Source organism: Carettochelys insculpta, chromosome 17, assembly GCF_033958435.1.
Source record: "Carettochelys insculpta isolate YL-2023 chromosome 17, ASM3395843v1, whole genome shotgun sequence".
Classification (NCBI taxonomy): Eukaryota; Metazoa; Chordata; order Testudines; family Carettochelyidae; genus Carettochelys; species Carettochelys insculpta.
Window position 1 is genome coordinate 21,244,472 of NC_134153.1, and position 22,601 is coordinate 21,267,072.

General features: G+C 42.6%; 1 protein-coding gene across 7 annotated transcripts in view; it reads right to left on the bottom strand.

Moving 5' to 3' along the window:
• NCOA3 (nuclear receptor coactivator 3) overlaps positions 1-22,601 on the bottom strand; it is a 186,203-nt gene that overhangs the window by 153,417 nt on the left and 10,185 nt on the right. The window contains exons 1-3 of one of the 7 annotated variants that reach the window (XM_075011852.1): positions 18,155-18,206; positions 9,846-9,930; positions 8,974-9,047 (exon numbers count right to left, since the gene is read on the bottom strand). The exons of 5 other annotated variants lie outside the window; for them this stretch is intronic. The gene's annotated coding sequence lies outside the window, so the exon portion shown is untranslated. Of the gene's footprint in view, positions 1-8,973; positions 9,048-9,845; positions 9,931-18,154; positions 18,207-22,601 lie in introns of those variants that run through there. One more of the 7 variants, XM_075011853.1, reaches the window with a different exon arrangement.

The following is a 22,601-nucleotide window of genomic DNA, read 5'->3' on the forward strand; positions in this document are numbered from 1 at the left end:
GAACAGGGTCGGTCCCAGGACTGACCCCTGGGGAACACCACTAGTTACCCTCCTCCATTGTGAAAATTTACCATTTATTCCCACCCTTTGTTTTCTGTCTTTTAACCAATTCCCGATCCATGAAAGGATCTTTCCTCCTATCCCATGACCACCTAATTTACATAAAAGCCTTTGGTGTGGGACCGTGTCAAAGGCTTTCTGGAAATCTAGGTATATTATGTCCACTGGGTGCCCCTTGTCCGCATGTTTATTAACCCCTTCAAAGAATTCTAATAGATTAGTTAGACACGACTTCCCTTTGCAGAAACCATGCTGACTTTTGCCCAACAATTCGTGCTCTTCTACGTGCCTTGCAATTTTATTCTTTACTAGTGTTTCTACTAATTTGCCTGGTACTGATGTTAAACTTATCGGTCTATAATTGCCAGGGTCTCCTCTAGAGCCTTTTTTAAATATTGGCATTATATTGGCCGTCTTCCAGTCATTTGGTACCAAAGTGGATTTAAAGGATAGGTTACAAACCACTGTTGTGGAATCTCCATCACTGGCAATCTTTATGAGCAAGTCAGACAGACATCTAAACAAGGATGGTCTAGACATTGCTTGGTCCTTCCATGAGGGCAGGGGACTGGACTCTATGACCTCCCGAGGTCCCTTCCAGTTCAATATTCTATGATTCTATGAAACACTGGCCAGAAGATGCTCCAGTGCTGGGCTGAGCTACTTTTCAGAGGAATCAGCAGGAGGCAGCGTATTAATGACTCACAAGTTGTGACACTGTCCTTTACAAATGATCTTGTTTCAAAATTTTGGCAGGGGGCGGGGGGGAGAAGTTTCCTAAAGTTACCGATTGGGAAGCTATTTGAAATTAGAAGGAAAATAGAATTTCCATTAATTTGAGTGAGTAAAGGAAACTATTATCTTATGCCTGGTGCAGCTTCTCTAATTTAGCTATGAAATACTTCTCCTTTTCCCATTAAGTCCTCTACAGTTGAGAATCACATTAGTGCACGTGCATCTGGCATAAGTACAGATATTAGTTTTAGGAAACATGCCTAATTTAGAACAAAAATACCTAAATAACCTTTAATCCACTGTTCTCTTCACGAATCTAATCTAACAGTTTGTAGAAAGCAGCAAAATGATCGTAAACTGTATTATCTCTTGGGCATTGGTATTTTGGTTAATAAAATCCACACATTAAGCTACGACTGAGTGACCTTGAGGCAGCTATGGAAGGCAGTTGCCATAGCAACAAACCACAAAAGCGGTTCATCCTCAGGGAACGCATCAGCTTAGTGCATCATGTTACTGATGCACACACAGGCACACAGTAGCTCTAGTGAAGTATTAATATACAATCTAGATATTTTAAGATCATGGTTAAAACAAACAAGGAATGGTTTAGCTCCCAAAGCATTCACTTCTATTCGTTCTGGTAGTAACTACTTCCATTAAGATAATGGAAGTGGGAGGGCCATATGACCAATGTGTGGTACTGTATTCTAGTGCTCAAGAAATAATTAAGTTCCAAGCAGGTGCCTTCCTGTCCCAAATCATCGGATGCTTCAGATAACGTACCAGAAGTATCCTTAGACAGAAACTGGTTGAACAGAAAACCTTTGAATAGGGCAATAAGATTTCTCCACCTATCCCTCATCCCCTTAAATTAAGCTAGCACAATCAACTAGTTTTGAATGAGTCGTAAAACAAACTTTTCCTCCTTTGCCATATAGCAGTGTTCCCCAAATGGTGTTCCAGGGAACCCAGGGATCCACAAAGTGAAAATAAGGGTTCCACAAGGAAATTCCATTACAACAGCCGACTCCTCTGTGGCTCCCTGCCCTGCCACTGCTGAAAAAAAAAAAAACAACTAAATTGAATTGGTTTAACAGTCATCAGAGTGGCTGGAGGGATCCAGGCATTAACTCAACTGAATGTAGTTCTATTACTGCAGCAGCGGCAGGGCAGGGAGCTGCAGTAGAGCCCCTCACTTGCCCTGCTACTCAAGTGGCCATACCCTCCAGTGGGGCGTGGCTCAGCTCATCCCTGCCAACAGAACACCTTCATGCCAGCCTCCCTTCAATGGGGTGCATGTGGCTGCCTGATGTAGACTCCCCAGCCAGTGCCACAGATGGGTTAGTTCCAGGGAATGGCTTGGGGCTGAGACCTATTAAGCCTTGGGGTAGGGGGCAGGTTTGGGAGATAGAGGAATAAAGTTTGGGGATGGGGTTGAGTGGGGCGTGGATTCTGGGAGTGAGGGCCAAGACCAAGACAGGTAAAGCCTGGAGATAGGGAGGACATATTTGGGGGCCAAGGGGTAGAGCTCATGAGAATGGGATTCTGCAAAATTATTTCACATTTTAAAAGATTCCATGGCCAAATAAAATTGGGAAACATGGTCACATAGGGAAGTTGTTACCCACCTCCCCCTCAAACAGGGAATTAGTCCTCAAACCTTTCTAGATAAAGTCTCAAACACCAGAGGATCAAGTTCTTTACATAGAACAGAAAATATAGAATCTTGTATTTTGTTATTCAAACCAGTACATTGTGAAATAGTAAAAGCTTAAACAAACTTTATGTGAGCAATATGGTTTATCATAAAACACAAGGTTAAAGTAAGACCTAGGAGGAGGAGGAGGAAGAAAACAAAAACATAGAAGCTCTGAAGCATGGGTCTACTCTGAAGAATGAATCTACAGAAATTGCATTGAGGTTCCCTAGTTGTGTAGCTTCAGATCACATTTCCAACCATCAACCCTACCAACTACTTGCAGGACTCAGCTATTTTAGTTTGCTCTGTTTTACTTATTCCTTGTTTACAAACACACACAACACACACACACACACACACACACACCCACCCACACCCCCAGGCCAGAAAGTGTTGTTATACTATGCAATCCTATTGTCCTGACTTTCACAGTTGTCTGACTTCTACTTTTAACACCACAAGCCTGTTGAGGCGCAAATACAGAACTCCAAGCTTATGAGGGCCCACCAAGAGGATAAAAATAGCAAGCCTTTCTTACCAACATCTCAGATACAATATGCTCCAGTTTATCCAAAGCCTTATTATCCAAACCATCTCCTTATCTGAATCCCTTCCTTGTCTCCCAGCATAAACATGCCACATTTTGTTAAATTAGAACTTTAGCAGCACTTAAATGCCCATTCACTAACTGATCAGCAGCTAGTCAGGAACAGGATCAAAAAGTTAAAGTCAAGCAGTTAACTTCAGATTCAGAGAGCCTTAATGTTTAAACACTAAGTGTCCAATAAAGAATGTTAAAGTATCTTGACAAAAAGGAGAAGACTGTAGATCTGGCCCCCAAGTGCTACATCAGTAATGGTGTGATATACAATATTCTCAGTGCAAGAGAAATTTTGAGTGGATGCCTCTACTATGGATCTCCCAGACGGTTCCAGTCACTGCGGGAACATGAAGGGCAAACACAAGGCACTCTGTTCAAAATAGGTCCATGGTTGTTTGCTATAACACTGGTAACAGTAAAGCTATCCATCATCATGAAAACATAAATGGCACAGACAGGTTTCCGTGGTAATGAGAAACCATTAAGTCATTTCAAGAAGCAGCATGATGGAAGCCAGCAGCATTGCTGATGAACTGCGGTCTTCCTGCAAGGCAAACACTGCCCCATTTAGGAAAAAACTAGTATGTGAACTGACGCACTTAGAGCTGCGGTGTCCAATACTAGAAAGTATCGAGAAGTTCACTTACCTGGGGAGCAATATGACTTATGATCTAGACTGTAAGAAGGAAATAGTGACTAGAACAGCAAAAGCAACAGCGAGTTTGAAGGTTATAGGTAAAATCTGGAAAAGCAAAGCTATTAGCTTAGGAACAAAGCTGAACGTCTCGAAAACGTGTGCATTCAACAGCATGTTGTATGGATGTGAGACATGGATGATTACGAAAAATTCAAAGAGAAGGATACTGGCAGTCAAAAGCAGGAGTTATAGAATGATCCTGAGACTACAATGGATGCAGGAGGACACCAATGAGGAATTATATATGAAGATACAGCCAAAAAGAGAACCTACTGCAGAAGGTTATACAATGGAAGCTATAGTTATTTGGGCATACAGTATCTGCAGAATGAACAGTGGAAAGGAGGCAAGGGATAGACATTTGGTAGACATATGAGACAACCCAAATTTGGGCTCAAGTTAGGAGTTTTTGAAAAAAATGTTTCAATGGTGTGTCAGTAGGGAGAGGTAGGCCTGATGCACAAGTACAAAAAGTGAGGGCCCACAAATAGACCATGGTAACTGCCACCAGCCAAGTGATACACCCCCCATTAAAACCCAAGAAGGCACATGGATAGCTCCCTGTGGGGTAACCCCCAAGCTTTACCCTTTCCTTAAGGGAGAGTTTGGAAACTAAGTTGTAACCAGCTATCAGGTTACCAGAAGTAATTTATTCACAAAGCAAAAGAGAAAAATACCAAAGAGTAGATATGCATACTTAACTGCTAGATATCATTAAAGCAGCTAAAGATTATCAATATTAGAGCACAGAGAATTACTTCTCTGGGATTGATCTTAAAAGTAATGGGTGGGGGGAGAAGAGAGAGGAATCAAACCAGCCTGAGAAATTCCACACCAAATCTAAAATAAAAAGTAAACTGATCACGTCTAAAACCATTTCTTATTTACATATTCATGCTCTGGTTACAATGTGATCAGCATATTTACTGGATTCATCTGCATTTTTGGTCTCTCCCTGCTCCAGCTGTAGAACCTAGACAGAGATCCTTAGCCTGCAATTGTTCCCATTTCAAAAAAAAATTCTTTCTCCTATTGGCTTACCTGCCTGTCCCCACCCCCAACCTCTAATGGTTAACCCTTTACAGACATACATTCATGACAATATGCTTAGAGAACTCAGCAGCCAGGTATTCTATCCATCCAGTGCATACTCCAGCCCTCAACACTGCTGTGTGCGTTCAGCTCATACAAGCATGATCCCCATAAGCCACTGATGCATATTCTGTGCAAGACTGAGAAGGACCTTCCCTGCAATGGCTGTACTGGGTTGCCATAGTGCTAGACACAAGATATGAGAGACTGGGCTTCTTAAGTGCCTACCATATCCCCTGCTGGCATCCAGCCAAAATGAAGAAAGCAGCCAAATTTACAATGCAGAGGTGAGGGGGACTGAACAGGAGCAGAGGAATTGTGGGGGGAAGGGGTACATGAAATACAGGCAAAAGGTTCTGAACTACTAAAGAACTCTCCTCCAGATCCTGAAAGTGAACCCTTGAGTTGCTACAGCATGGGTCAGCAACCACTGGCACAGGTGTCAAGAATGGCACACAAGTGGATTTTTCATTGGCATGTGAGGTGGGAACTCAGCCCCACCCACCCTCCCTGCAGCTGGGAGCTTGTTCGAAGACAAAAAAAAAAAAAGCTAATGCTACAACCAGCACCTAAATGGTAAAGTTCTGCATCTTTATTTATTTATTAATGAAGATGTTGCAAGTAGGACTATTAGTTACTTTAAGAAGTATCACCAGCACTCAAAATGTACATAGGAGGTCAAAAGGTTGAATTTCAGCACTCCGCCTTTGAATGGGTGCTGACTCTAGCTCTAAAGCATGGGTGTCCAACCTTTTGGCTTGCCTGGGCCACGTTGAGTGAACAGGAATTGTCTTGGGCTGCATATAAAATATAATATAGTTAGTGTATATAAATCACATAATAATGTTAAAAGTTTATGATCTTGTGGGGCCGCATTACTAGCTGTCCAGGGCAGCGTGCGGCCCGCGGGCTGGACACGCCTGCTCTAAAGTCTCCCCAGTGATCAGCAAAATAGCTGTGAAACCCAACAGCAGAGAATACATGCACCTTCCCCTGCAGTGCCTGACTGGCATACACTACCTGCTAACAGTACCAGCCAGTTCATTAACTCGAGTCAGAATTTTGTGCTCATGTCTAATGGCCCAAACCCCACACATGACCCAAGTTAGGCATCACTGTAGTTCTGCTTGGAATTTGTTTTTCTATTTGCTTTTTTTAAAGCTAGAAAACTGGAATCTTCATGTTCTTAAACTTTTCTGGATGCATAGGTCAATCGTATGCAAAAGTAAGGGTCTGGGAGTGAAGAGAGACTTGAAATAGACTGACTAGGCAAGAAGACTGTGATAGGTAGTTGAACTTCCTAGACAACAGGATGAGGTTGAGAAGCCTGATCAGTGGACTAACTGGGCGAGGACAATGGGACTGGTATGAGGAGCCAAGTAGTGGCAAAAAACAGGGTTGGAGGGGATATGGGAAGAAAAATCTGTGCCCTCTAGAACAGGGTTGTGCAAACTGCAGGGCATACCCCCTTGGGGGCACAAAATTTCAAAATGGGGGTGCACCACAATTATATGGGGGGGGAGAGTCAGGTCATTGCAGGGATGAAAAGATGGGCCCCCTGATGTTAAAAGTCCACTCACCCCTGCTCTAGAGCACCCCCCCCTTCACAGCCTGAAATCGAACACTTAAGTCTCATCATTCCTTTTTTGTCAACAAGTATCTCTAAAACCCACTTGCAAAGCATCCTACTCCATAGAGATGCTAGTTCATAGAAGATAAATTGATGCAGCTACAAGTTCCTCCTTTAACTCACATGTAGAAGTATCAACCCTGTTGATTGTCCACATGAGCATCATCAATATGTTAACACAACGGGATTTTTCAGGTTTGTTGAGATTTTTAAATTACATCATCACACTATGTGAATGCCTACATAAAGGGGCAAATAAGGTTGTACAAGCAATCTTAATTCTGGCATTTATTAACTCAAGTGTTAAGTTTGCAAGTTGTTTTTAATGCAGGGATGTGTAAAACATTTACGCTCTGTTACTCTGACCATTCATCTGACTGGTTTGAAAAACCTGCATGAGGGCCTTAAAACTCTCTCTCCACTTTACTTTTAGGAATAACCTGAGTCTCATTTGCTCTTTACTGAAGTTAAACTTTAAAGAAGTCCTAGTTTTTTTAAAATACCAAACACAATAGAAAGGAACAACATAAAGACATTTGTATCTAATGATAATAAGCCGTCAGTTGAGCAGACTATTGTTTCTCTCAGTGCAATTATGCCACCAGAAACGAATCCCCATCATAATCTCAAGTCATTTCATTCTCATGTTTTCAGAAAGAGAATCCTCCGATTAAACAAACTCCTGGGTAAGTACAGAGGGAAAAAAGTGAACTAGTACTTACAGTTCTATAAAGACATCTGATGGAACTAAGCTACCAACGCCATGTCAAATGCGAATTAAAAAAAAAAAAAAAGACATTCACTACAGTTTGTTCTCAAGCATGGATTATTTCAAGTTGTTGTTTTTTTAAAAAAAGGCATATATCTTTTCTTACCCAGCAAGTATTTCTGCTGGAAAGACCCTACTGAAAACTTGTGTTGGAAGATAAAAATTCCCTCCAAGCTAGAAACTACTTACAGAATCCTGTACATAGTTTCCTTGTGGAAAAAGAAAAGTAGTGCTTCCAAATATAAATTGGGAGTTAAATTTTGAGGAAAATGCTGTCCCAAAAAACCCACAACTACCTACCTACTAAGACTATCAGTCAAGTACTGATTGACTTGACTAGTAACCCTTTCACAACAGGTTGCAAAGGCTCTTGTTGAGGACTCCAAGAAGCAACATGTGGAGTACAAGTAGAAAGCTAATACTTAACTTCAAATACAAAACTGAGACATGCATGTGAGCCACATAAATGGAACCAGTGCAACATCAGCTTTCAACAGACATCTCACTTCATATCAGATTTGGTGCAAACATAGAATAATGGTTGCAACAATGTTTTGCATGTTCATCTCACAATTTAATAATGTCATGTCTCATTTGGCGACAGGACTTTGGTTAAACCCTTGTACTTCAAGTAGAGCATAGGTCATCTACAAGTCTCCTCCACTTTAACCTGTCTTGTGGGCGGGGGGGATATTCTAGCTGACTCTAGGAGTACACCCGTTGTTATCCTTCAATCTCAGTAGATCTTCTCCATGCTGTCTGAGGTCTTGCCTTGGGGACAAGGTCAAGGTCAATATGCTTTTTTAACAAAACAAAAACCTTCACTTGTGTGGTGCCCCTGCGTCCCCACCTCCAAATGGTATTTCTGTAGGTCACTTGCCTTATGACACAAGAGGATCCCCACTCCTGAAGTTAGGGGTATTTACAAAACCAATTTAAACTGCTGAAGGTCATGTGGCCTATTTTCAGTTTAAGCTTCAATTTGGTGTAAGAAAATTAGAAACAGGTTTTAACTAAACCAAAATAAGCATCTAAGGGAGAGGTTTACACAAGTTTCATCTTTTTAAATTTTCAAGTTGCATTAACGAAATTGTGTTGAGTCATGTGCTAAAAAGAAGGTTGTATGAGAGAACTCAATGCCTTCTATTATCCTTTACTCAGTGAAATTATAATCAGTAAAGACTAGGCACTTGTATGAAGCTTCATTGTCACCTCGGTTATGGAGCTGTCACCTTGGCAATACAATGGGCCTGGTGAAATCAAAGGTTAAAAAGTGCTCTGGAAGAGAAGATGAAAACCTTTGCAAATGGGCGGGGGGGGGGCAGAGAGGCTACTGCCAGCTTGCAATGGGACTGGCTAAACCTTTTCACCGATGCCTGCAGAGGCTGCTTTTACAAGGACTCATCTCTAGACTAGAAACTGAGGTCACTTGGGCAAAAGGTAAAATACTCTTCACCAGCCCTCTTCCATTCCCAAGGACAACTGTTAACTACCATACTGGTAAGATTGTAGAACACTTTCAGGCAAGGTCCCCATTTTATGGACCATCATGTGAATTTCTATTGCTCTATTAAATTTTCTAATCAAAAGGACATTAATATACCCTTGCTCACTTACTAATATTTAATGTTACTATGCAGACAAATATACACGCACTGGAATTAGTGTTTCATAGACAGAACTCTACCTGCTTGTTTGTGTTCCCAAATAATGTAACAGAAGCTTTCTAAACTTGTCTTCTCAAAATATTTTTCATGAGCCCTGAAACAAGAGACAATCTTAAGTATTTCAAAGCCAGCTTAGTCTTATTTTGAAAGACAGTCCTGCATCCCAGAAGCTCACTCATCTCCAGATTTTTTAAAACAGATCTTAGGAATTAATTTTTAAGAAAGCAAAAGGTAAACTTTATTAAATACTTTTTAGTAAAAGTATTTCATGCAGAACCATTGTGAAGTTTAGCACTCAATACCTTTCAGTCTGATTTCTTAAGTGTTCCACACTATTCTAGTAATTTTGGTTCTAATATGAATGTTCAAATGAATGGCAATTCAGTGAAACTCATGTACATCTTTGATACACAACTTGGCATTCTAGGATTTACAATTACTACATTTTAAGAAAACCAGATTATGGATATTAAGTACCACAAGATAGACATTTTTAAAGTTTTAGATAAAAACCAAGCAAGCAAGAAACCTCAGTATTATACACACACTTCAATAAGCCCCGATCAAGGCCTGGAAACATATGCTCCAGAAGGTGATCTCCCCACCCACTACTTTTGGGTACAAGTCTGTTTTAGACATGATCAGACCTCTATTGTATTTATCAACTGCAGAACATGTACCTCTTGCCAGTAGTGCACACTTAAGCAGTTTACATCTGCCTTTTAGTGTGGAGTGAACTCAGTGTTTTTAGCCACTGCTGTGGTTGGGGCAAGGGATCAGCTTTGAGAGCTTGTTCTTTAAGGCTAAAGGAAGCACACTGTTACAGCTTCCTGGAATGAGTGGTTTGTTCCAACAAACTATTCTTTATTCCTATTACAAGATGTTTATGTACCATTCACTAGGTGGCCCCTTGGCGTCCTCTTTTCTGGCTTCATTCTCATTAGGCACCTTCATATGTAAAATAACCTGCAAAAAAGCTAACGGGGTACACAAGAGTCAGTAGCAGAAATCTTAGGTTAAGGCACATTGGTTGCAGAAAGACATGTAGCTTGTTGGGGCTGCACAAAAGACAAAGATAAATTCTTATCCTTCTGCAGACAGCAAATTTCTTTTATTTAACAACCGTGCATTGAACAGAGGCATTTATTGAACTATTTGATTATTTGCTATCCCATTCCTTGTATAAACACAGAGTATTAACATGCTGTTACAAGTTAATATTTTGGCCTGATCTGGAAAACTATATGCTGTACTGCTCATCCCATTTAGAAAGGATACTGGAGCATTTAAGGTGAGAGGATAGATAAGGAGCTTGTTGTTCCCTCAGAGGCAAAAGGACATACTATAAAATTAAAAAGGAAATACCTTTTTCATTCAGGTGTAATTCATCTGTGGAAATCATTTATGCCAAGAACTTAATATTTAAAAAGGATCTGGATGTTAATATTCTCTCTAATGAGAAACTGTAAAATCTAGTTTGTTGCTAGAATGTTTAAGACAGCATTATTAGAGACCTTGATGAAGCCCAATATGGCATCCTCTGAAGCCTAGTGGTTCTAATGGATCATGGGTCTGATTCAATATGGAAATTCCTTCTCTTCCAACACAAAATACTGGGCAGCAGGTTTATTCTGGGTTAGTCAGATTAACCCCTACATCAGGCTAATTAAACCAACTAGAGAGAGATCTAGAAAACACGACCGATGAGGGACGATGGAAAGATCTGGATTTGTTTTGTCTGGAAAGAAAACTAAGAGGTGGCAGCAGCATGGCGATAACAATTAAGTTAAGTTCCAGGAAGGATATTAAGACCCTCAAGCAGAAGGGGATAACTTGCAAGTTCCTAAAGGTCATTACAAGGAGGAGAGAGAAAAATTATTCTCCTTAATCTCTGGTGATAGAGCAAGAAGCAATGGACTTAAATTGCAGCATGGGAGGGTTAGATTGAACATGAGGAAAAATACCCTGTCAGGATGGTTAAGCACTGAAACAAACTGCCTAGCGATGTTCTGGAATATCCATCACTGGAGATATTTAAACAGCAGGTTAGACAAGACCTGTCAAGGATGGTCTACATGGTGCTTGGTCCTGCTATTAGAACAGGGGACTGACTTGACGACCTTGAGGTCCCTTCCAGTTAGAGCTGTCTCATCCATAGGATGAAGTGGGCAAATGGGTTCAGGTCCTGTGCCAGCCACTTCATCCATCCTATGGATGGGAAGAGGGAGGATTACCTGGGCGGCAGCAGCAGGAAGTAGCAGGGGTTTCCTCCCTTTGCCCTCCCACCCCTTGCACTCACCACATGGACTGCATGAGTAGCAGCCTGTTCCACTGCACTGTGCCCTCCTGCCCCACTGGGAATCTGCCTCCACTGCTCAAGTGATGAGCACCTGTGGAGAGGGTGCCCAGGTGAGGTGACCCCCTGCTGCTGTCACTACCTCTGCCACACCCGGCTCAGGCAATCCCTGGGCCAGTTGGTTGAGGAGGAGTAAGTGGGCAGGGTGGGAGTGGAGTTGCCTTTATCCAGGCCCTGGCCTCCCCACCCCATTTGGGATGGCTCTGCTTCCAGTTCTAGTATTCTATGATACATTTGTGTTACAGCTGTTCTGAGTCCCTCCCATTGTGAAGAGATTTGCTATTTTGCATATAAGCCTGCTCAGACTGGGGACAGTTGTCTGCTTCTGCGGAAGATTAAATAGGGAGGAATGCCGTATCTTCTGTGTTTCAGCTGGTGTCAGTCTGAAAGAATTTAGGTCCAAAGCACAGTTTGTATCCTGAGGTCCTTCTGGGCTAGTGGTGCCAGGGGGTCTATTTTTGCTGGTAATTTAACACCTCTCAGAGGGTAGACTGCCTTGCATTTTTCAAATTTATAGAGGACACACTGCAAAATCTACTTGTTTGGTAGAACTTCTTGGCAAAGTTGAAGTGTGTGTATGTGGGGTGGGGGCTGCTTCTCCTTCCTCACCTCTTATTTTTTCTTTTTAGTTGTGTCATTCTGCTCAGTGGTACCTTTATATTTTAACAGCTACAAGAACAGCACACTCAATGTCTAGTTCTTTTTTATTTTATATAAATAAAATAATGAAAATGTGCTATTTAAGCAAATCCAAGCGAATAATAAGTAAGTAAAGTTCTTCAGCTGCAGATACGACAGGTGAAGAGAGTCCCAATATCATCCAGCACCACTATGTGGGCTATGAACTCTAATCCCATCTCTCCTCCTTCCAGTTGCTGAAGAGGGCACTGGAATTCTCCTATGGGGTGTTTGGGACACAAGGTTCCATCATATCAATGCATTTGAAGCACTATGTCCTACTAGTGTAAGTGTCTTCACATATCCTCCTCTCCCAGCCCCAAGCTCTCCCAATAAAAGCTGTTTGTGGAGGGAGGGTTTCTTCTGTAGCTACCCTGACCCCGGGCTGTGTCTTGCCTTTCCCTGTAACGCCAGTACCCACCTTCATGCAGCTCATAACTCCCAACCCCCAGCAAATCATAATAATCTGGAAAGAGATGATGGTCACTGTCACTGCCATCCTGACCCAAGTAACAGCAAAACTGACCAGATTCTGTTTGGTTTCATTCTGCTTCTTTTTGGTTAGGCAACGAGTAGGAGACACACTTAACATCACAGACCATATACCCATGATATATTGATTTGAAGGGAATCTTGGTGGATTGCGTTTTTTTTTTTTATTTAAAAAAGGATTACATTACTAGACTAATGGCTTGGAAGCAAAAGGACGATTTTCATGAGAGGCTTCATCAAGGTACATCTACACTAATGGTTAAAAATGCACTAGTGGTCGATTGTCCCAGGTTCAATTTAGCATAGACTCACTAGGTGCACACTAAATCAAATTGTGATGGCACTGCTGTCAACCCCAGTACTTCTGGCAGTCATGAGCAGTAAGGGAAGCAATTGACCTCCTGAAGTATGAGCAGTTGGACAAATTGATTTTAGGTAAGTCTACTCCAGCTATGCAATTCTTGTAGCTGGATTTGCATATCCCAAACATTTTTCATCCTAGTGTATACCAGGCCTCAGGTCCTAAGGGAAAAAAAACCCCAATAGGGAACATCTATAAAACCAGAAAGACAAGGTGTACTCGCCACATAACTAGTGACAGCATGTAGCAAAGAGAGAATTCCAGACCTTTTTAGAATGTAAGGAAGCTTCCTGGAGGTGGGGTGGTAAAATCTGACAGAAATTAAACAGCTGACCAACACTATATTTACTTTTAGTTACTTCCGTTGCTATGTGTCTCAAGATAGAAAAATCTTTAAGTATTACTGTTAATTTTAAAAAGGTAATTGGGGTAATTTATATAAAAGATTTAGTTTTTAATTCTTCCCTTGACTATATTGATCAAAAGTTTACATCTCTATTTTAAAAATACGGCTTTTATAATATAGTCCAGAGCGAAGATTTATATGGCAAAAGTAAGAGAAAAGAGGCAAAGTAACCTAAAACATGGAAATTTACACTCTATACAGATCCAATGTAATTAAAAGATAAAATCTGAGTATTAGTTTTTCACCTATTAATTATGAGCATTGTTAAATAGGACTTTAGTGTTAACTAGGAAACAAATGTATTTATGCCCCATGTAGAATTCTGCCCAATCATTTCATCACTGAGAAACTTGAAATTCTATTTCAGAGGGGAACCACTGGCCAAATCATCAGCAGCACTATCACGTCCGCATGTTATTAAAGGTACTAGTGGAAAATTTCAGACTGACATCCAGAACGTCTGCAGTTCCTTTTCTTCTCTCTCTACCTATAAAGCAGTTATAGGGCACCACTCTACCTATAAAGCAGTTAAGGCCAGGAACTCAGTATTTTTTTGTGGTCAATCTTGGAAACTTACATTGCTTTAGAGGCATCTATAAAAATTTCTCTCAAAACAAGGCCCAGACAGCTCCAGAATTACAACTTTATAGAATCCATAATCTAAACAAGTTTTTTTTTAGATAAAAGCATCACCAGTCACAATAAAAACCCATACAACTGAACCAGAAGTGAGAAATGTTACACAGACATTGAAATAACACTCCATTGGGGAGGGAGGTGGTAATTAGGGATTTAGGCATTTCATTTTAAAGTCCAGGTAAGTATAGCATGTTTTTAAGGGGTTTTCAAATTGTTTCCAGCCAAACTATACATATGACATAGAAACCTGGAAGCTCCCCAGTTTAGTACAGCTATGTAAAAAAAAAATTTTTATATATATTATAGATTTTGAATAAAGCAAACAATTCAACACATCCAACTCTGAATATTGTTAGTTCCCTTAATAAGGGCATAAGTTTTGATATTTATTAAAAATAAACAAGAGGATAACTGTACATAAAGAGCTGCTTCGGACTACATTTCCCTTAGCTCAGAATCATACTTTAATCAATCAGATGCAGACCTACAAATGATACATAAACCCAAGTAAAAACATCCTTAATTATATTCTTGAGACTGCAGTTCCAGATTAGTTTTAATTACAAACCAAGGCTGTTAAATATCTATGTCAATGGTCTCTTCATTTGTAAATCTCTCAATATAAAAAGGCACCATGTTCCTGAATTTCTATTTAGATAAGATAACTTTTTAAAACTGTTCTTTTTAAAGCAAAAAAAGGTAACTTCTAACCTAAAAAGACAACTTTTATAACTGAGCATTCTACTTCTGAAATTGTATATTTTAAAATGGATGAAGTTTTTAAAATTTAAAGTTTTTAAATCTTTTAAAGTTAGAGCATGGCACATATAGTAATCAACCAAGTGATGTACATACTGCACCAGTTTCTTTAAACATGCAAAATAGAATCTCCTTATTTTGCAGATTTTATAATCTGCATAAAAACTGATGAATCCAAGAACCAGAAATAGTAAGAACTTCACTGAGATTTTGTAAAGAAACCACCACACTTAATGTAACATAGTTGCTATACAGAATACACCATATCCAATGTTGTAGCATACTAGGACGGCCAAAGTTAGATGGCAATTGACAAAGACAGTCACATGATTGTACTATCCTAGCTTTTTGTATTGTGGTTGAGTTCAGATCAAAATAAAGCCACAATAGTTCTCCCTAGCCAATCTATTGTCTTGCAAAGACAAATGGAATGGAAAAAAAGTCAAAGAAAGGACACAGAATAATCAACATATAAGGGTAATGCAGTTGTGCCATCTACACAAACAAACTTGGAAAGGACTGAAAGAAGCTTTACCTCTGAATCTGATGATGCCTTCTGTAATATTACTCCAATATAAAAGCAAAACTTCTTCCCCCAGTGTGGAAACAATGCCCCAAAGAAGTGTCAGATACATGTACCTAGGCTTTCAGAACCAACAAGCCATTAAGTAAATACAAAACTTTGATTTGAGTTCCTTTGGTGAAGGAACCAGTTGGCTCAGCAAAGATTGGGAACAAGCACCTGGAGATTTCTGAATGAAACCAACAGAGCAAAAAGGCCTGGAGTATGATGCATCAGCTTGTTGCTGAGGACCAAAGTGTATTGCCATAGTCTCTCTCACACAAGTCACATACATTCTAAATAGTAAATCACAAAGCTCAGCATTAAACTCCTCAAGCAAATCTTTCCACAATCTTCAAAAATGGCCATACCCACACTGACCAGCTCTTCAATGCTGAAGAGTTCACAATAGTACACAGGTTGAACCTCCCAAAACCAGCATCCTCCGGTCCAGCAACATCCATAGTCTAGCATGACCATGAGTTTATTGAACCAATGACTCTGGGTTGGGAGGCTATTAGGGGGAGGGTCAACTGAAGCCTAGTGATAGGGGAATCTGGCCACCCTGAGCAGAGGAGGCCAGGAGGGCTTGTGTCACTGGCCAGAGCTGGCCCTGCAGGTCTGGGCCTACCCTGGCAGCCTAGCCAGGGCTGAACATGGCATGGACCCTAGCCCCACGGGCACCATGCTCTAGGGCTAGGTGCCGGGCTCTGAAAGGCCAAGTCTGCATAGGCAATGTCCATTGGACTGAGGCTGTGCCTACAGCCTGGTTGGAGCTCAAGATGGTACCTGTGAGGCCACGGCCAGAACCCACAGGGCCAGGGCCACACTGGCAGCCTTGATGGGGCCAGAGCCAGCCTCTAGAGCCGGGTTTGGGCCCGGAGCCAGTGTCTGTTTTAGAATGCAAGTTTTTCAGGTCTTGAATGCTATGGCCCGCTCCATGGAAATGCTCACTGACATGTTTATGTGGGTTCAGATTCCTACTGTCTGATTTGCATCCATTCATTCTTGGACAAACTGGACAATTACTAAAAAACATCTTCCAGTGGGAAAATAAATTTTTACAAATGACTGGTAGAGATCTAGAAATTTTTGATCTTTCAGTAAGACATAGGCTGAGATTTGATGGTGGGGTGCAGGCTGTTAGTCTCTGCAATTCTTCACCATGGCCATATCTACACTGGAACAAAACTTCAAAATGGTCATGCAAATCAGCAGATAGGAATAAGGGGATTTTGAAGTTGGCGGGGTCCTTTTGAAAAGGAGCTCTGTCTGGACGAGCCATGCGGCAGCTAAAAGCAGCAATTTTGAAGACACGCGGCTGCCGGCATGCTAATGAGGCACTGAGTATGCATTAAAGCGCCTCATTAGTAATCTTCGAAATGGCCATTTGCATGTCCATTTTGAAGTTTTGTGATAGTGCAGACATAGCCCATGGGTTCATATTCTGCCCTATGTAGCTGACTTGTCAGTTTTAATTTTTTTCGTCTCTTTGTTAAATTCTCGTCATGTCAGTTTACTTCCATCAGAATTCTCCAGATCTGACGAAGTAGGTCTGTCCCATGAAAGCTCATCACCTAATAAATTGTTAGTCTTTAAAGTGCTACAGGACTGCTTTTTTGTTTTGTTAAATGTATATTCGCTATCTGGAGATAAGTAATTTTCATTGTTTAGCTGCTTGCTTTTTTCTTTCTTTCCGGCTCACTCTTCCTCAGGGGTGTTCTTTCGGCTTCCCTGTTCATTCTCTAGCCATGTCACTTGTACCCAAGCTAAAACAAGCATGTCAAATATATGGCCCACATGCAGCCCAATCAAACTTCTTTGTTGCCTGCAACTACACCAAGGATTGCCAACTTATGGGTCATGAACCAAACATGGGTCATGATTAGATTTGTTAAGGGTCACCAGCTGGGCAGCTCCAAGCTCCATGTGGCTCTTAAAGATGACATTTGTGGTTTCTGAATGCTGCTGCCTCCAGCAACTTCCTAACCACAGAAATAGCTACTGTCTCTAGTACCTCTCTCTACCACTAGGGATAGTCATTACCTTACACCCAGGTGCTGAAAGCTTAACACTTGAGTTAATTGGTTTTAATGACTGTTACCTGCTGGGAGCAGGAGGGCTGGGGGAGCCACCCAGCCTAGCAGCCCTGGTGAAGAGGCTGTCAGGGTGGGGAGGGAGAGTGTCTAAGGCTGGGGGTGGTTTGGGGATGCTGGGAGTGGGTCTAAGGCTGAGAGTGGGTGTGGGGCAGTGGCAGTAGCAGCTTGGGGCTACTTTGTGTTCAGCTCCTGAACATTTACAAAATTGCTGTGTGGCCCCCAGTGAAAAAAGGTCACGTTGTCTTTAATATTCATAGTGATCCCAGGCAAGCTACTTAATAGTCTCTGGCAGTAATTTTTGCCCCCCACCCACTTCTCTATGTAGCTGATTTCTCAGGTTTTTTTTTGTTTGTTTGTGACTCCCCCGCAGCTTCTCCAGCCTCAGAGTGTAGGGTTTAAGCCAGGGAGAGTGGTTTGAGGGCGAGTCTTTGCCCCACCACAACTCAGATTAAGTATAATAAAAAAAAAACTATAATAAACACTTATTTTATTAATGTATTTTCCTTTTTTATGGAATAAACTATTCTATATAAACCTGAGGCAGCACAATTTTATATTCTTGCCTCAGGCACAAAAATAGCTAGTTGCAGCACTGCTCCCCTGCCATTTCTGAATTGTCTTGGGTCACCAAATCTTCCTGAATTGTCAGAATGGGTCTCCATGTGGAAGAGGTTGGGAACTGCTAGACTACAGATTTATAAATTATCTGAGTGCAGCCTGCCCAGTTCCATGGTTTAATCTAGACAAGGAACATGCCTGCAAAGGAGCCAGAAGTTGTGGCTGTGAGCACTGGGCACTGTTGCTGAAGGCAATGGCCAATCCCTTCCCACCCAGGCCCAGAGCACATACCAAGCGGGAAGGGCTCGGCAAGTGCACAGGGCTCAGCGAAGCTACGGCCAAGCACAGCAGCACTGACACCAGCACAGGAGGAGTAAGAGCGCGTCCCAAGGGCACCACAGGGAGAGGCTGCTCCAGGCCTGGGCTCTTCGGCTGTGCATCATGCCACATCTGAAAAGCAAAGGCAGCCTGAGCTTCAGCCCTTGGCAGGCAGCTGTAGAGAGCCCTAACATGAGCTCCTGGGGAGCCCCCAACCCTCCCGAGGTGAAGCCTTCCCCCACCCCCCGCCAAGCCCTCTCCCTCATCCCTCCACCTGAGGTAAACCCTTCTCCCCAACCAGCCCCCCGTCCTCTGCTGCAGCCCCCCGCGGATCTCAAAGTGCTCCTCTACCCCGCCGGCATGAGCCCAACTCCAGCCGCCCTGGTGGTCTTCACATGTGCCAGCCACAGCACCAAAGGACATTTTGTGAAATTCCCTAAGGGAGCCCAGCCAAACCAAGGAAGAGCCAATGACAAGAGGCTCAGAGATCAACACTTCCTCTGGCTTAGCTCAGCTCACCTCACAGAGTACCTACAAGCCCACCCCTAGACTAAGTGGGCCTTGGACTAGCCACTGCCATTTTTATTGCATGTTGTGCAATCTCTGAACTTGACAAACTGGCCCCCCAGGCAGCTTTCCCAAATGTAAATGAGAACAGAGGGTGTACCCCGGCTTAACAAAAGGTTACAACCTTGCCATGCTTCCTCAGATGCATTTTCATATATCAGGCAATTTTTTTTTAAATCTGTTCCTAAAGATCCCCCTTGTCCACGTGTTTGTTAGCCCCTTCAAAGAACTCTAATATATTAGTAAGACATGAATTCCCTTTACAGAAATTATGTTGATTTTTATGGCCAGACTAATGAAAGACCAGCATGGTAGTGTTTCCCTTCTACTTGGACAGCTCTAGTAAAGTTGTGTTGGATGGCTGCCACCCCCACCAGATTGAGCAAGGACCACAGGTCACCCCAAATTCCCATAGCCACACTGCATGGGCTCCTCAGCATCAACGTGCCCCAGCTCCCTGCATCCGTAGCATCGATAGTCCTTCCCAGGCACTGAGGAAGGCAACCAGGGTCTGGCCTCAGGGTTGTTCAGGCATGGGTCCCTATCTCCCTTGTGGGTGTCCAGTATGTTTTTCCCTGCTTGTGGGGCTCCCCAGGCCTTTGGGTGCTAGAACCTCTGGGGACAATAGGGGTGGTTTGCCCCAGATCAGCCTTCTCCCCTTCTGAGGCTGCTTCAATTCCCTGATGGCTAGGCACCTATCAGTTAATGCCACGGCCTCATCATAGGTGGCAGGCTCATGTTGGCTCACCCAGGCCTTAAGGTCTGATGACAGTTTCCTCGTAAACAGGTCAATGACCAGTACCTCCAACACTTTCACTGGGCTACATGCCTCTGGACATAGTCACTTCTGCACCAGATGGGCTAACTCAGCCAGCTGGGCCAATGGGGCTTTCCCCTCTTGGTATGCCCACCCATGGCACCTCTGGGCCCGGATGGCTGTGGTTACTCCTAAGCAGGCCAGGATTTCCTCTTTAAAATCGGGAGTAGACACCTCGAGGGGTAGGTCTAGTAGAACTTCTGTTCCTCTCCATGTAAGAGCAGAGCAAGGATGCTGGCCCACTGTCCTACAGGCCAAGCCTCTCATTGAACAGTTCTCTCCAAGGCCAGGAGGCAGCCCTCAGCGTCATCTGCTGATGTCATTTTGGGGAGACAGCCCACGGCCCTTAATATGGGAGATGCTCCAGCTTTGGGGGTCTGGGTCACAAGTACCCTCACCTGCTCGACCATGTCCCAGAGGAGAACTTGATCCATCTTATCAATAATTCATTGGTCTCCTGCTGGAGCTGCGTAGCCTCTTGTAAGGCTAAACTCCGTACCTGTGTTGCTTTCTGTTTGGCAGCAGTAGCCTGCACCAATGCCTTTACTAAGACTTCCATCTTGGTGCTCCTGGACACCCTTCTACTTCCTTAACTAGTGAGGCAGGGTAGTGTGAATGTAGCAAAATATGCAACAACCCAGTCTACCCACACCGAGGTGTTTTTTTGTGGGGGGTTGGTTTGGTTTGGTTTGTTTTTTTGTTCTTGTCCTTCCTACCACTGAGTTAATCAACAAGGGATCCTACTCCTAACACCAGTGTGACAAAGTCCCAAGCAACCCCTCATGGGTCCTGCGTTTTGAGGCAGTTAAGGTAATGCCTCAGAGGCTCACTGTGCCCCTTTCTGCTCTGCTTCCAGGGAGGGGCACAGCCTGCTGAGCCATACTAATATCATAGGCACAGTCATAAATGCGAGAAGTCCCCCATATGGATGGGGAGGCTTCCCCCTGCCCCTTCCAAGTTGTCCTTGGGAGTGTGGGGGCAGTCTGGGGGGGAGGTGGGAGAACACAGTCCCCTCCCACTCGATACCGTGTTCTGGCTCACTCAGCTGAAAGGGCAACAGCTTCCTCCCTACGCCACTTCCCCAGACCCTTTTCCCGCTACCTTTCTCCCGTAGCTATAGCAAGCCTCCTCTCTTACAGCGCTCTCCTTCACAGTCCTTTCCTTCTTCCTGGTCTGCTCCCATTCTCCTTCCCCATCCTTACCTAAGGGGAAGCCTTTTTCAAGGGCTCCACAGGCCTTGTTTGGCTGCAGGTGCTTAATTAGCCCCAAGTGTTTGTTTGACCTGGTGCTGCAGGCTGATCCATAGCCCCCGGGGAACATAAAAGCACAGATCCAACTGCCCATGTACGTGCACTCCACTATGCAACTATAAACCTCCTGTGGGCTGTCACGCTATCTTCCAGCCACTGGGTACAGAAGCTGATTTAAAGGATAGATTACAAACCACAGTTAATAGTTCTACAATCTCACATTTGAATTCTTTCGGAACTCTTCATGAATGCCATCTGGTTATGGTGACTTGTTACTGTTAAGTTTATCAATCATTTCTAAAACCTCTTCTAATGACACCTAAACCTTGGACAATTCCTCAGATTGATCACCTGTGAAGGATGGCTCAGGTTTGGCAATCTCCCTAATATCCTTAGCTGTGAAGACGAAAGCGAAGAATTAATTTAGTTTCTCCACAAGACTTGAATGGTATTTGAGTGTTCCTTTTGTATCTCATTCATTTGGGGCCCCACTAGTTGTTTAGTAGACTTCCTACTTCTGATGTACTTAAAAACCTCTTTACTGCTTTGAGTTTTTGGCTAGCTGTTCTTCAAACTGCTAGGCTTTTCTTATTACATTTCTCACTTAATTTGTCAGTATTTATGCTCCTTTTTATTTTCTTCACCAGGATCTGAGTTTCACTTTAAAAAAAAAAAAAGATACCTTTTTATCTCACTGCTTCTTTTATATGGTTGTTAAGCAATGGTGGCTCTTTTTTGGGTCTGTTCTTTTATTTGGGATATACATTTAAGTTGGACCTGTATTATGGTCTCTTGGAAAAGCTTCCATGTTGCTTGCAGGGATTTACTTTAGGTCACTCTAACTTTTAATTTCTATTTAACTAACCTCCTTGTTTTTGCACAGTCTCCCTTTCTGAAATTAAATGGCATAGTGTTGGACTGCTGAGATGTTCTTCCCACCACAGGAATTTACACGTTATATTATGGTCACTATTTCCAAGTGGTCCTGTTATGGTTACCTCTTGGACCAGATCATGCATTCCACCGAGTGAACTGAGAACTGCTTCTCCCCTTGCGGGTTTTTGTACCAGCTGCTCCAAGAAGCAGTCATATAAGGTATTAAGAAATTTTTTCTGCATCGCCTCCTGAGGTGACCTGTACCCAATTAGTCAACCTGGGGATAACCGAAATCCCCTACTACTGAGTTTTTGATTTGATAGCCTCTCATCTCAGTTATTTCATAGCCACTATCACTGTCCTGGTCAAATGTTTAAGACTATAGCAGTAGGGATATATTACTGGAGCATGGACTTAGTCAGAGATTCTCTGGAACATTTTGATTAACTTAGTATTTTTACTTCATTGGATCCTACATTTTCTTTCACATATAGTGCCATGCCCCTATGCTCATGACCTGTTCTGCCTGTCCAATACATTTTGTACCCAACTAATTGTGTCCCATTGATTGTCCTCATTCCACCAAGTTTCTCTAACACACGACACTAGTTCACCCATATTATTTAGACTTCTAGCATTTGTGTACAAGCACTTTAGAAACTTGTCACTATTTGTCTGCCTTTTCCTGATGTACTGCATTCTTTTTCATGCGATTGTCTGTCATCCGATCTGGTCTATATTTTATCTTCTTCCAGCCTTTCCTCCTGACAAGAGCCTAGAGAACCTCTAAGAGAAGTTTCCATTTGATCCACTTGCTGCTCTGCACCAATTGACTTGCCCCCATCTCTTTAAAAAAAAACTGCTCTACAACCTTATCAATGGTAAGTGCCAGCAATCTGGTTCCACTTTG